This window comes from Phocoena phocoena, chromosome 3, assembly GCF_963924675.1.
Source record: "Phocoena phocoena chromosome 3, mPhoPho1.1, whole genome shotgun sequence".
NCBI classification, from domain to species: Eukaryota; Metazoa; Chordata; class Mammalia; order Artiodactyla; family Phocoenidae; genus Phocoena; species Phocoena phocoena.
In genome coordinates this window covers 10,713,253-10,724,332 of record NC_089221.1, presented here as the reverse complement: position 1 = coordinate 10,724,332, position 11,080 = coordinate 10,713,253, and positions in this window count along the sequence as shown.

Genomic DNA, 11,080 nt, shown 5'->3' with positions numbered 1-11,080 from the left:
ATTAGAAAAGGACATATAAAAGTGTGTGAAAAAGAGGAGAGGCAGAAAACCTACTAAGTTACTTTAGGTTGAAAATGGAATATTAAATGTAATGCAATTGAATAACAAACCTCTATGTCTTAAAAGCAACTTAAGAAATTCTCTTAGGGTAGAAACCTTTTCTTTTCTTTTTTTTTTTTTTTTTTTTTTTTGCCGTACGTGGACCTCTCACTGTTGTGGCCTCTCCCGCTGCGGAGCACAGGCTCCGGATGCGCAGGCTCAGCGGCCATGGCCCACGGGCCCAGCTGCGCCGCAGCACGCGAGACCCTCCCGGACCGGGGCACGAACCCGCGTCCCCCACATCGGCAGGCAGACCCCCAACCACTGCGCCACCAGGGAAGCCCGAAATCTTCTCTTCTTAAACGAAAAACTTGATAAGGCAAAGAGGTTAGATGTTGATAGCCTATTTTTTTAAAAGTCAAGACAGCCAAGAAAGAGCTATAAGAACCAGAATATAATGAAGGCAAGAAGTTGAGGTCACCAAGACAATGAAAATATAAACCTCAAGGAAACTGTCAAAATTTGATGGCATTGTACATTCTAGAACACAAAAGTGCCAAAAGAAGCTATATATTAAGGAACAGACATGTCCCAGCTGACATCTGATTCACATTGATAAGTGCAACTAACAAAATATATTGCCATCACCAGCTGCTTCTCTGATGTTTGCTTTGAAATTTTAGACACTGCACTTTTCATATTAATGCTAAATTTAGCTAAAAGGAAAATGATAAGGACTTAGTATGAAAGAATGAAGCAATGTTTGGAATACTAATGAAGAAATATTATTCACTTTGATTTATGGTTAAAAGAAAGTTATTTTGAAGGCATGATATAAGTGATATTAATAAACTTTAGCTGAAACTTAAGAATTGAAGAATTAGAATATTATCTCTGCATCTTTGTTACGATCAGTAAGTAATTTTTATAGGGAAAATTTTTAATAAATTACTTTTATATGTAAAATGAAATTAGACAAAATATTTTCTATTATTCTTTCTCTTTTTTATGTACACTGAATAAACAACATAGACAAGAATTATACATGTAAACTGTACAGAATTCAGTTCAGAGTTTTTTTGGACATGAACATTTTATTGTATAATGTATTATATAAATATATATAAAAACTTTTTAATATTATTCTCAAAGAGAATAATAAATTTGCTTTTAAATAATTTCAAGATATTGAACATTAGGAAAGTTTATAATTAAAACTGTAATAACCAGCCTTAACTAGTCTCACTTTCTGGCAAGGAGATATTTTGGATCCTACAAATATAAGCATTTTAAAAAATCAACTCTCTCTATTAATGCCTTGTAACTGTGCTATCTTTCTTTATATTCTCTTCAGGAAAGGATGCAATGTATAAATTACTTCTACATGCAAGTGTTTTCATCACAATTCTCCTCCTTGTAATGATGATGACAAGGAGATCTAACATTAACGCATTCTACAAGATATTTATTAAAAATTACACTCATGTTCACAAAAAAATAAATGCCAGTATTTCTGTCAAAGCCACTATTCTATCTAATTGAAATCTATAAAGCACAACAGAGAAAAGAATTGTCCTCCCCTTCATTAAGAAACCTGAAGGTAACCTTGGAGAAGGGCAATGACAAAGTATTTTTCGTACATAAAAATATGACCTGGCACTGCTGGTGGGAATGTGAATTGGTTCAGCCACTATGGAGAACAGTATGGAGGTTCCTTAAAAAACTACAAATAGAACTACCATATGACCCAGCAATCCCACTACTGGGCATAGACCCTGAGAAAACCAAAATTCAAAAAGAGTCATGTACCAAAATGTTCATTGCAGCTCTATTTACAATAGCCCAGAGATGGAAACAACCTAAGTGCCCATCATCAGATGAATGGATAAAGAAGATGTGGCACATATATACAATGGAATATTACTCAGCCATAAAAAGAAACGAAATTGAGCTATTTGTAATGAGATGGATAGACCTAGAGTCTGTCATACAGAGTGAAGTAAGTCAGAAAGAAAAAGACAAATACCATATGCTAACACATATATATAGAATTTAAGAAAAAAAATGTCATGAAGAACCTAGGGGTAAGACAGGAATAAAGATGCAGACCTACTGGAGAACGGACTTGAGGATATGGGGAGGGGGAAGGGTGAGCTGTGACAGGGCAAGAGAGAGTCATGGACATATACACACTAACAAACGTAGTAAGGTAGATAGCTAGTGGGAAGCAGCCGCATGGCACAGGGATATTGGCTCAGTGCTTTGTGACAGCCTGGAGGGGTGGGATAGGGAGAGTGGGAGGGAGGGAGACGCAAGAGGGAAGACATATGGGAACATATGTATATATATAACTGGTTCACTTTGTTATAAAGCAGAAACTAACACACCATTGTAAAGCAATTTATCCCAATAAAGATGTTAAAAAAAAAAAAACTACAAATAGAACTACCAAACGACTCAGCAATCCCACTACTGGGCATATACCCTGAGAAAACCATAATTGAAAAAGAGTCATGTACCACAATGTTTATTGCAGCTCTACTTACAATAGCCAGGATATGGAACTAACCTAAGTGTCCACCAACAGATGAATGGATAAAGAAGATGTGGCACATATATACAATGGAATACTACTCAGCCATAGAAAGAAATGAAATTGAGTTCTTTGTAGTAAGGTGGATAGACCTAGAGTCTGTCATACAGAATGAAGTAAGTCAGAAAGATAAATACAAATACCGTGTGCTAACACATATATATGGAAAAAAAAGAAAAAGATTATGAAGCACCTTGGGGCAGGACAGGAATAAAGATGCAGACTTACTAGAGAATGGACTTTATTATATGGGGAGGCAGAAGGGTAAGCTGGGATAAAGTGAAAGAATGGCATGGACATACATACACTACCAAATGTAAAATAGACAGCTAGTGGGAACATAGCACAGGGAGATCAGCTCGGTGCTTTGTGACCACCTAGAGTGGTGGGATAGGCAGGGTGGGAAGGAGGGAGATGCAAAAGGGAAGAGATATGGGGATATATGTATATGTATAACCGATTTACTTTGTTATAAAGCAGAAACTAACACACCATTGTAAAGCAATTATACTCCAATAAAAATGTTAAAAAACAAAATAAACAAACAACAAAAAAAAATATGACCTGCTGTATATAACCAGCTTTGGAGAGTGGAAACTGCATTTGATATAATAAAAAATCATTGCCTCACTTAGTAAAGAAAAATATACTATAATTTAAAGTCACATATTTCATGGAAAGAATTAAAAGTTCATAGAAACCTTGACATCCTAGAAACATATCCATATACAAATTTTAAATAAAGCCAAATGTTAGAAGTTTTAGGGAAACATAAGGACGCTTGTATTAGTTTTCTAGGGCTGCCGTAAAGAAATACCACAGACTGGGTGTCTTAGAGAACAGAAATTTAGTTTTTACAGTTCTGGAGGCTGGAAGTCCAAGATCTAGGTGCCAGTAAGATTGGTTTCTTCTGAGGCCTCTTCTTGTTTGTAGACGGCTCTCTCCTTGCTATGTTCTCTCAAGGCTTCTCTTCTGTGCTCGCCCCACCCTGGAATCTCTTCCTCTTCTTACAAGGAAACCAGTCATATTGTATTAGGACCCTACCCTATAACCTCTCTTAACCCTAAATAACTTTTTAAAGACCCTATTTCCAAACACAGACACATTCTAAGGTTCTGGGATTTAGGGCTTCAACATATGAATGTTGGTAGGGACATAAATCAGCCTATAACATCTGTGAAGTTTCTAATTAATTAGAGAAGTTATCAAATTACAGACAAAATTTTAAAATGTCTCTCTTTCTGCAGTTATTAACAAGAAAGCTAAACTCCACCATATTATATTACCTGACCTATAAAATTCGCTCTCCCAGAAGCATCTCAATTCTTTTTATTCTGAAATATTTTTAAATGTGAAGGGAAAAATATTACAGTCATGTTGCCATAAGTTCACATTTCAGTATTGCTCAAATTGTGCTCAATTTTGTCATCTGGTCCCTGTCAATCTGCTTTGATGCAACACACTCTCTGCCAAGGGAGATTTGTATACATGTTAGGAAATCAGTCACTAATACTTTAAATACAGGTAATTAAACTCTATTGACCAAAATCATATGCAGAGGTCTGCTGCTACAGAACTAGTATTTGCCAAATGCAACTTACTGAATCTTTACCCAGCTTGTTCACAGAGAGATCACTTAGGGACAAAACTCTTAAAGCAATCGCAGCATTATCTGGTCCCTTTTCCATTCCAGTGTGTACCCTGCACAGGACAGTCAAGCTGGAGAAAACCCCAGGGACACTATAATCCCCTTTGCTAAATTTGAGGGGAAATCAAGCTGATTATCACTCAGTGGATAAGTTGATCACTTATCCCCAAGTTTTTAGAAAACATTTAAAATATATTTTTTACTGGGAATTATTTAATTGTTTACATTATTTCTATAATTTATCTGCTAAAAATCTTGTCAAAAAATAATGGTAATGGGTAATATTATTAATGACAAATTGTTTAAAAAATAAGAAAGTCAAATACATATAAGAAAGGATACCTCTTGACAACTTGGTTTCTTTTAAAGTAAATAGATTTGAGCTATTAAATCAACTGATATTCATGAATGTAACTCTGCAATTTGAATTTTTATATAATTTTAGGAACAAAAAATATATTGGTTTCACTGATTATGTTTCAATTCACTAAAATATGAAAAAGTAAAGATTCCAGGTGTTGCTTATCAACCTTATTTTATAGCAATATCAGTGAGGAAGTTCAGAGATGAGGAGATTGAACACATTAGTTTCTGTGGGTAAGATAAAGGGAAAGTATTTTCCCTCTGAAGACTGCATCATTAGGGCAACTTAAATATTAGTAACTACAAAAATAGAAACTGAGCAACAATCAAAAGAGAAGAGTTTCTTTCACCCATGAGTCAATTCCTCTAATAAAATTTTTAAGTTTAAAATAATTATTTAAAATTTTAAATTGTGTATTTCATCAGAAAACTAAAATTCTGAATTTTTATTGCATAAATATCCAAATATATTCTAATACAGTGGTCCCCACCCTTTCTGGCACAAGGGACTGGTTTCATGGAAGATAATTTTTCCACAACAGTGGGCAATGGTTTCGGATGATTCAAGCGCATCACATTTATTATGCACTTTATTTCTACTATTATTACATTGTAATATGTAATGAAATAATTATGCAACTCACCGTAATGCAGAAACAGTGGGAGCCTTGAACTTGTTTTCACTTCCCACTCACTGATAGGGTTTTCACTTGCCCCTCACTGATAGGGTTTTGATATGAGGCTGTAAGCAATTGATTTATTATGGTCTCTGTGCAGTCACACCTCTCTGCTAATGATAATCTGTATTTGCAGCCACTCCCCAGCACTAGCATCACCTCTTCAGCTCCACCTCAGATCAAAAGGTATTAGATTCTCACAAGGAGTGCACAACCTAGATCCCTCGCATGCAAAGTTCACAGTTGGGTTCACACTCCTATGAGAATCTAATGCCACCACTGATCTGACAGGAGGCCAAGCTCAGGTGATAATGCACGTGATGGGGAGCGGCTGTAAATACAGATGAAGCTTCCCTTGCTCACCCACCGTTCACCTCCTGCTGTGCAGCCCAATTCCTAACAGGCCACAGAACTGTACCAGTCCATGGCCCAGGGGTTGGGGACCCCTGTTCTAATAGCAAACATTGATTTTCAAAAGAATTTATCCTAGTCATCCACACAGGAACAAAAAACTTTTTAATACATCCTCCGTAGTTGTTGATTAGTTCTGTACTAATGGATTAACCATTATCACACCTAAATTAAAAAGATGTACAAAATATCTAGTATATTTTGATAAAACATTTCATTTGATTGCAATTGAACAGAAAGTCAGATTAAGAATGTGTTTATCAGAACCGCTATGGTGGTAAAATAACTCAAAATAAGATCAGACTAAAGATAGATCTTCTTCCCATTTCTTGCTTAATATAGTTAGACAATAGCCAACACAAGGATATGGGGAAAAGAAAAGGAATGACAAAACAAGGAGATAGAAAGATAACTTTATCTAAAAAACATTTAATTTATTTACTGGTACCCAGAATTTACCTGAGCCAAATAGATAAGAAGTCTACTATTCATTTGATAGAAATGTATTACCAATAAAACCTTAAGACTACCTTCACTGCTCAAGAATCAAAACAAAAATGCACCCCTACTTTACTCAAGTAAGAAGAGGTCTAAGAAACTTGTGCATATTCACCAACATCCACAACATTTTTGACCAAGGACAATAATGAGGAGACAAAAGTACCACCCAGATCAAAATACCCTCCCAGAAGTAAGAGAGAATAAGACAAAGGAATTTCCACTGCAAATTAGAATTAGGGCTAACTGCAGCCAGGATAGAGAGCTTTCCAATTCTCTGCCCTGGGCAAGCAACTTATGTGTTTTCTTTATTTCTTCTGTGCAAAGAAGAATTTAATTGGTTATCTATCCCACTTACCACATTCTTCCATGTGTGTGAGAATGTTTGTGTGTGTGTGCGTGTGTGTGTTTCAGGGATATGTCTTGTCTTTTTAACTCATAGGTATGCAAACTAAAAGTTGTTAATGTTCAGATTTAATGGTAGGTTACAGCAAGTGACCCAGGGGAATGAAACTATGTAGGACATGGTGGATTGAATGAAGTTCTATGATGTCTTCCTTCAAGAGGACATGAGTATGTGCTCTGGCTGTGTGTAGTTGGGGGAAAGTGAGTCAAATAGTTGATGTTGAGTTTGTTATTGCCTTTACTGTATGCACCTATGATCTCTCCATCATAGGTGCATACGAAAACCACATTTCTAAGGGCTTTTGAATTTAGAAAAGACCACATGACTAACTGTGACCTATGCTTTTGACAGTAGTGCCACATGAAACTTCCAGGCTGAAGAATTTAAAGTCCCACACACACCCTTCCAATTCCCTCTGAACTTGAAGGTCAAATCTTTGAAGAGTGAAGCCAAGACAGAGTCAGCCTGATTCATCATTTGGAAGGGAACTCTGTACCCAGTGGGAAATTTGTCCATGTGGTAATGAACTTGTAGATGTTAAGCAAATAAGTGTCTGGGTTTGTTTGTTATGACAGCATATCAAACCCAGACCTGTCTAATGCAATGCTATTTCTAAAATATATTTTAACAAGGCATGGCTACTAAATCCTCATAGATATTCTATGAAAACAGGTTTGGGAACTTTAATTTTATGTATATAAAAGAGTTTATTAGATGAGGAAAAGGTTGATTTTTCAAGTGCTACATGAAGGAAGATATGAATATTTGGTTAAGTTTGTCTTGTCTTGTATCATTTTGTTCCCAGACCTTCAAACACCTGAGGATACTAGTAAACAGGAATTCTACATTGAGAAAATCATAGCTGATGGTTTCCCAGACTGAGAGAAAGAATTTTGGCTAAATTTAATTTGAACATCTAAAACTGGATTTGAGTTTTCATTGAAGTACAATCTCATAACCTTATTATCCAATGAAAAGTTTGATATCCCAGGGATAAATACATAATTTCCCTTGAGAAAGCAAGTATCCATTTAACAAAAGAGAGCAGAATACTAGTGCTGATCCACTTCCTCTGAAGCTGGCATCAGGTTTTTCACAATAGGAATCTCTATTCCTTGCTTTTAAATTAACTTTCCTACCAGGGTGAAATGAAAGTGACAGGAACAGGGATTCCCCCTCCTGTACATTAGACATGAATATTAAGGGCTACTATTAAATGGCATTAACTTAACCTCAGCTTACCTAATAAATACCAGAGAATGTAGCCAAGTTTGTGACCTCTTCAATCTTCTTCTCAATTTCAGGATAGTTTAAAGCCAGCGCTGTATTTGATGTGATACACACTTTCATAAGACTCATTCTCTACGTGCTGTACCTCAATAGCTATCTCTTCTCTTGAGTGAGTGGATGTTTCCTGCATGCTGGTCTCTTGAGAAAGACTGAGCTCACCAGAAATGATTAAATTTCCTCTCCTGTAACAGGGGCTTCAACAACTGCAATATTAAATTCTGGAAATTTAGCAGTCCTGGTTCCACCCTGACTGACCCTGAAATCAAAGTATCATACTTTCATGCTTTTAAGTGAACTTCCATTTTAGATGTTGACAGGAGCCAGTCTGTACTTTTCTGCTGAATAAGTTTATAAGATGTAAGTGCTCTACAGTACAGTAGATATAAAGTATGCTCAAGGATTATGATCACAGATATACGATTTATAACTAATATTCTGGGGCTAAAATAGTCATGGACATTATTTAAAATCAACTAAAACTCCATAAATGTAATTTTTGACACTTTGAGAGGACTTGACCTCTGCATTAATAAAATCCAGATTTTTATTACATTACTTGTAATATGGCAGAATTCAATGAATATCTCAATTGTGTATCCATTTAATTGAATTAATCTAATTGAATATCATACAAATAAATTCATGAATGTAGCCAACATAATGCTTAGCAAAATTGAAAATGAAGTTTATGTTGCACTGTGTTTTTATTTACATAAATTTGAAAATGCATTATTTTCATATAATATGCATTATTATCATATACATTCCCATGTAGAAGTATAAATGCATGAGGATCACTCATATTACCCTTCTATGACTACTCATTCCCTCACCCCGTCCTTAACATCTGGTAACCATGAATCTGTTATATATTTCTATAATTTTTTACGTAAATGGATCCATAGAGGATGTAACATTTTGGATTTCTTTCCTCGGCAGAATTTCCCAGAGTTTCATCCAAATTGTTGGATTTATCCATCCTTTATCATTCTTTGATAATACTCTACTGTTTGTACCACACTTGTTTGTTTAATCATTCATCTGTTGTGGGACATCTGGGTTCATTCAAATTTTGGACTATTACAAATAAAAGTGCTTTAAACATTTGTGTAAACATAAATTTCCATTTCTTTGGATCTATATCCGTGAGCAATCTATGAAGTTTCTCTGCATTTCACCCTGCATTTGGGGTTCTTATCATATTTTTAAAATTGTAGTCATTCTAATAAATGTGTAGGTGCTGTATTAATGTAGATTTACTTTCATTTCCCTAACAGCTCTGGGGTTGAACATTATGTTGCCATTTCTACAACCTCTTCAGAGAAATGTCTGCTTACATTATTTGACATTTTCTAATTGGGTTGTTTGCTTTTTATTCTTAAGTTTAGAAAGTTCTTTATAAACACTAGATATTAGTCTTCTGCCACATAAGCATTTTAAAATATTTTCTCCAAGTCTATAGTTTATATTTCCATCCTCTTCACAAAGCACAAGTGTTCAATTTTGATGAAATCCAATATGTCAAATTTTCTTTCATGGAATAAGTTTTTGTTGTCAAGTTTAAGGAATGTTTGCCTAGCCCTAGATTCTGCAGACTTTTCCTATGTTTTAAATCTGAAAGTTTTAGAATTTTATATTTTATTTTTACATCTGTAATGTAGTTTGAATTTTTTGTGTAAGTTATAAGGCTTGTTTCAAGTTTCACTTTTTTTTTTCCTATAAATGTTCAATTGCTCCAGCACTATCTTTCCTCCATTGAATTGCTTTTTCACCTTTGTCAAAAATCAGGTTGGCATATTTTTGAGTCTATTTGTAAGATTTCTATTTTTTCATTGATCTATAGGTCTAAACCTTTGCCAATACTACACTATTTTGATTACTGTAACATACATTACTATAGCATACCCCTTAATGAGGGGTAGACAAATTCCTCACACTTTATTATTATTTTCAAGATTGTTCTGGCTATTTTAGGGCTTGTGCCTTTTCACATAAATTTTAGAATAAGCATGACTACACCTACAAAAACCTCACTGGAATTTTGATAAGAATTGCCTTAAACCTATGGATCAATTTGGGAAGTATTGACATCTTTCTTATGATGAGTAATCCTATTCCTAAACATGGTTTAGCATTCCATTTATACATCTTCTTTGATTTATTACATAAGTATATTATAGCATAAATTATTAAATGTATTTATATCTACATGGTTCATTTTTTGGAAACAAATAAAAGTGGTATTAGGTATTTTTAAGTTTCATTTCTACAATGTTAATGTTAGCATATAGAATGTGATTAATTTTTGTCTGGTGATCTTGTACTCTGTGGCCATACTGAACTTAATTATAAGTTCAAGAGGTAGAAACCTTGGATTTCTCATGTAGACAGCTGTGTCATTAGTAAATGGGCACATATTATTTCATTATTTCCAATCTGTACTTAATTTTTTTTTTCATTTGACAAGTTAGGATCTCCAGCACAATATTAAAAAGAAATGTTGAGAGAGAACATTCTTGCCTTGTTTCTGACTATATGGGGGAAAGTACTGCATATTTTCCCATTAAGTATGATGTTAGCTATAGGGTTTTTCGGGGTCTGTTTGTTTGTTTTTTCTTGTTTTTTATGACCCAGAGTATGGTCTATCATGGTAAATGGGCCATGTGTGCATGAACAGTACATATATTCTGGACTGCTGCTTTGAAATTTTTGCCAAATATTTCCAGTATCTATTTAATCTCAGTGCTGAATAAGTTGTCTTTTTCTCCTTACAGTTGAGATTTTCCTGGTTCTTGGTATGAGTGATAGTTGAATATATCCTGGACATATTGAATATCATGATAGGGCATTCCTGATCACATTAAAATTTTCTATTTAATAGTCTGTCAACCTATTTAGACTTAGAATGTAGATTCTGGCAGTCTTCACTGTCTCCATTGACATCACCATTGGAGGGAGAAGGGCATTCCCATTACCACTGGGTGTGATTCAAAGGATAAGTTGTTCTGCCCATGCTCTCCTGGCAAAGATGCAATAGGTAGACTGGGCCACCACTGCCACTGGGTGTGGATAACCCCATTAAATCTTACGAGGCTTCTCCTTTAACAGTCCTTTGACCAAAGAGAGGAATTTTCTTTATTTTTCTTTATTTAATT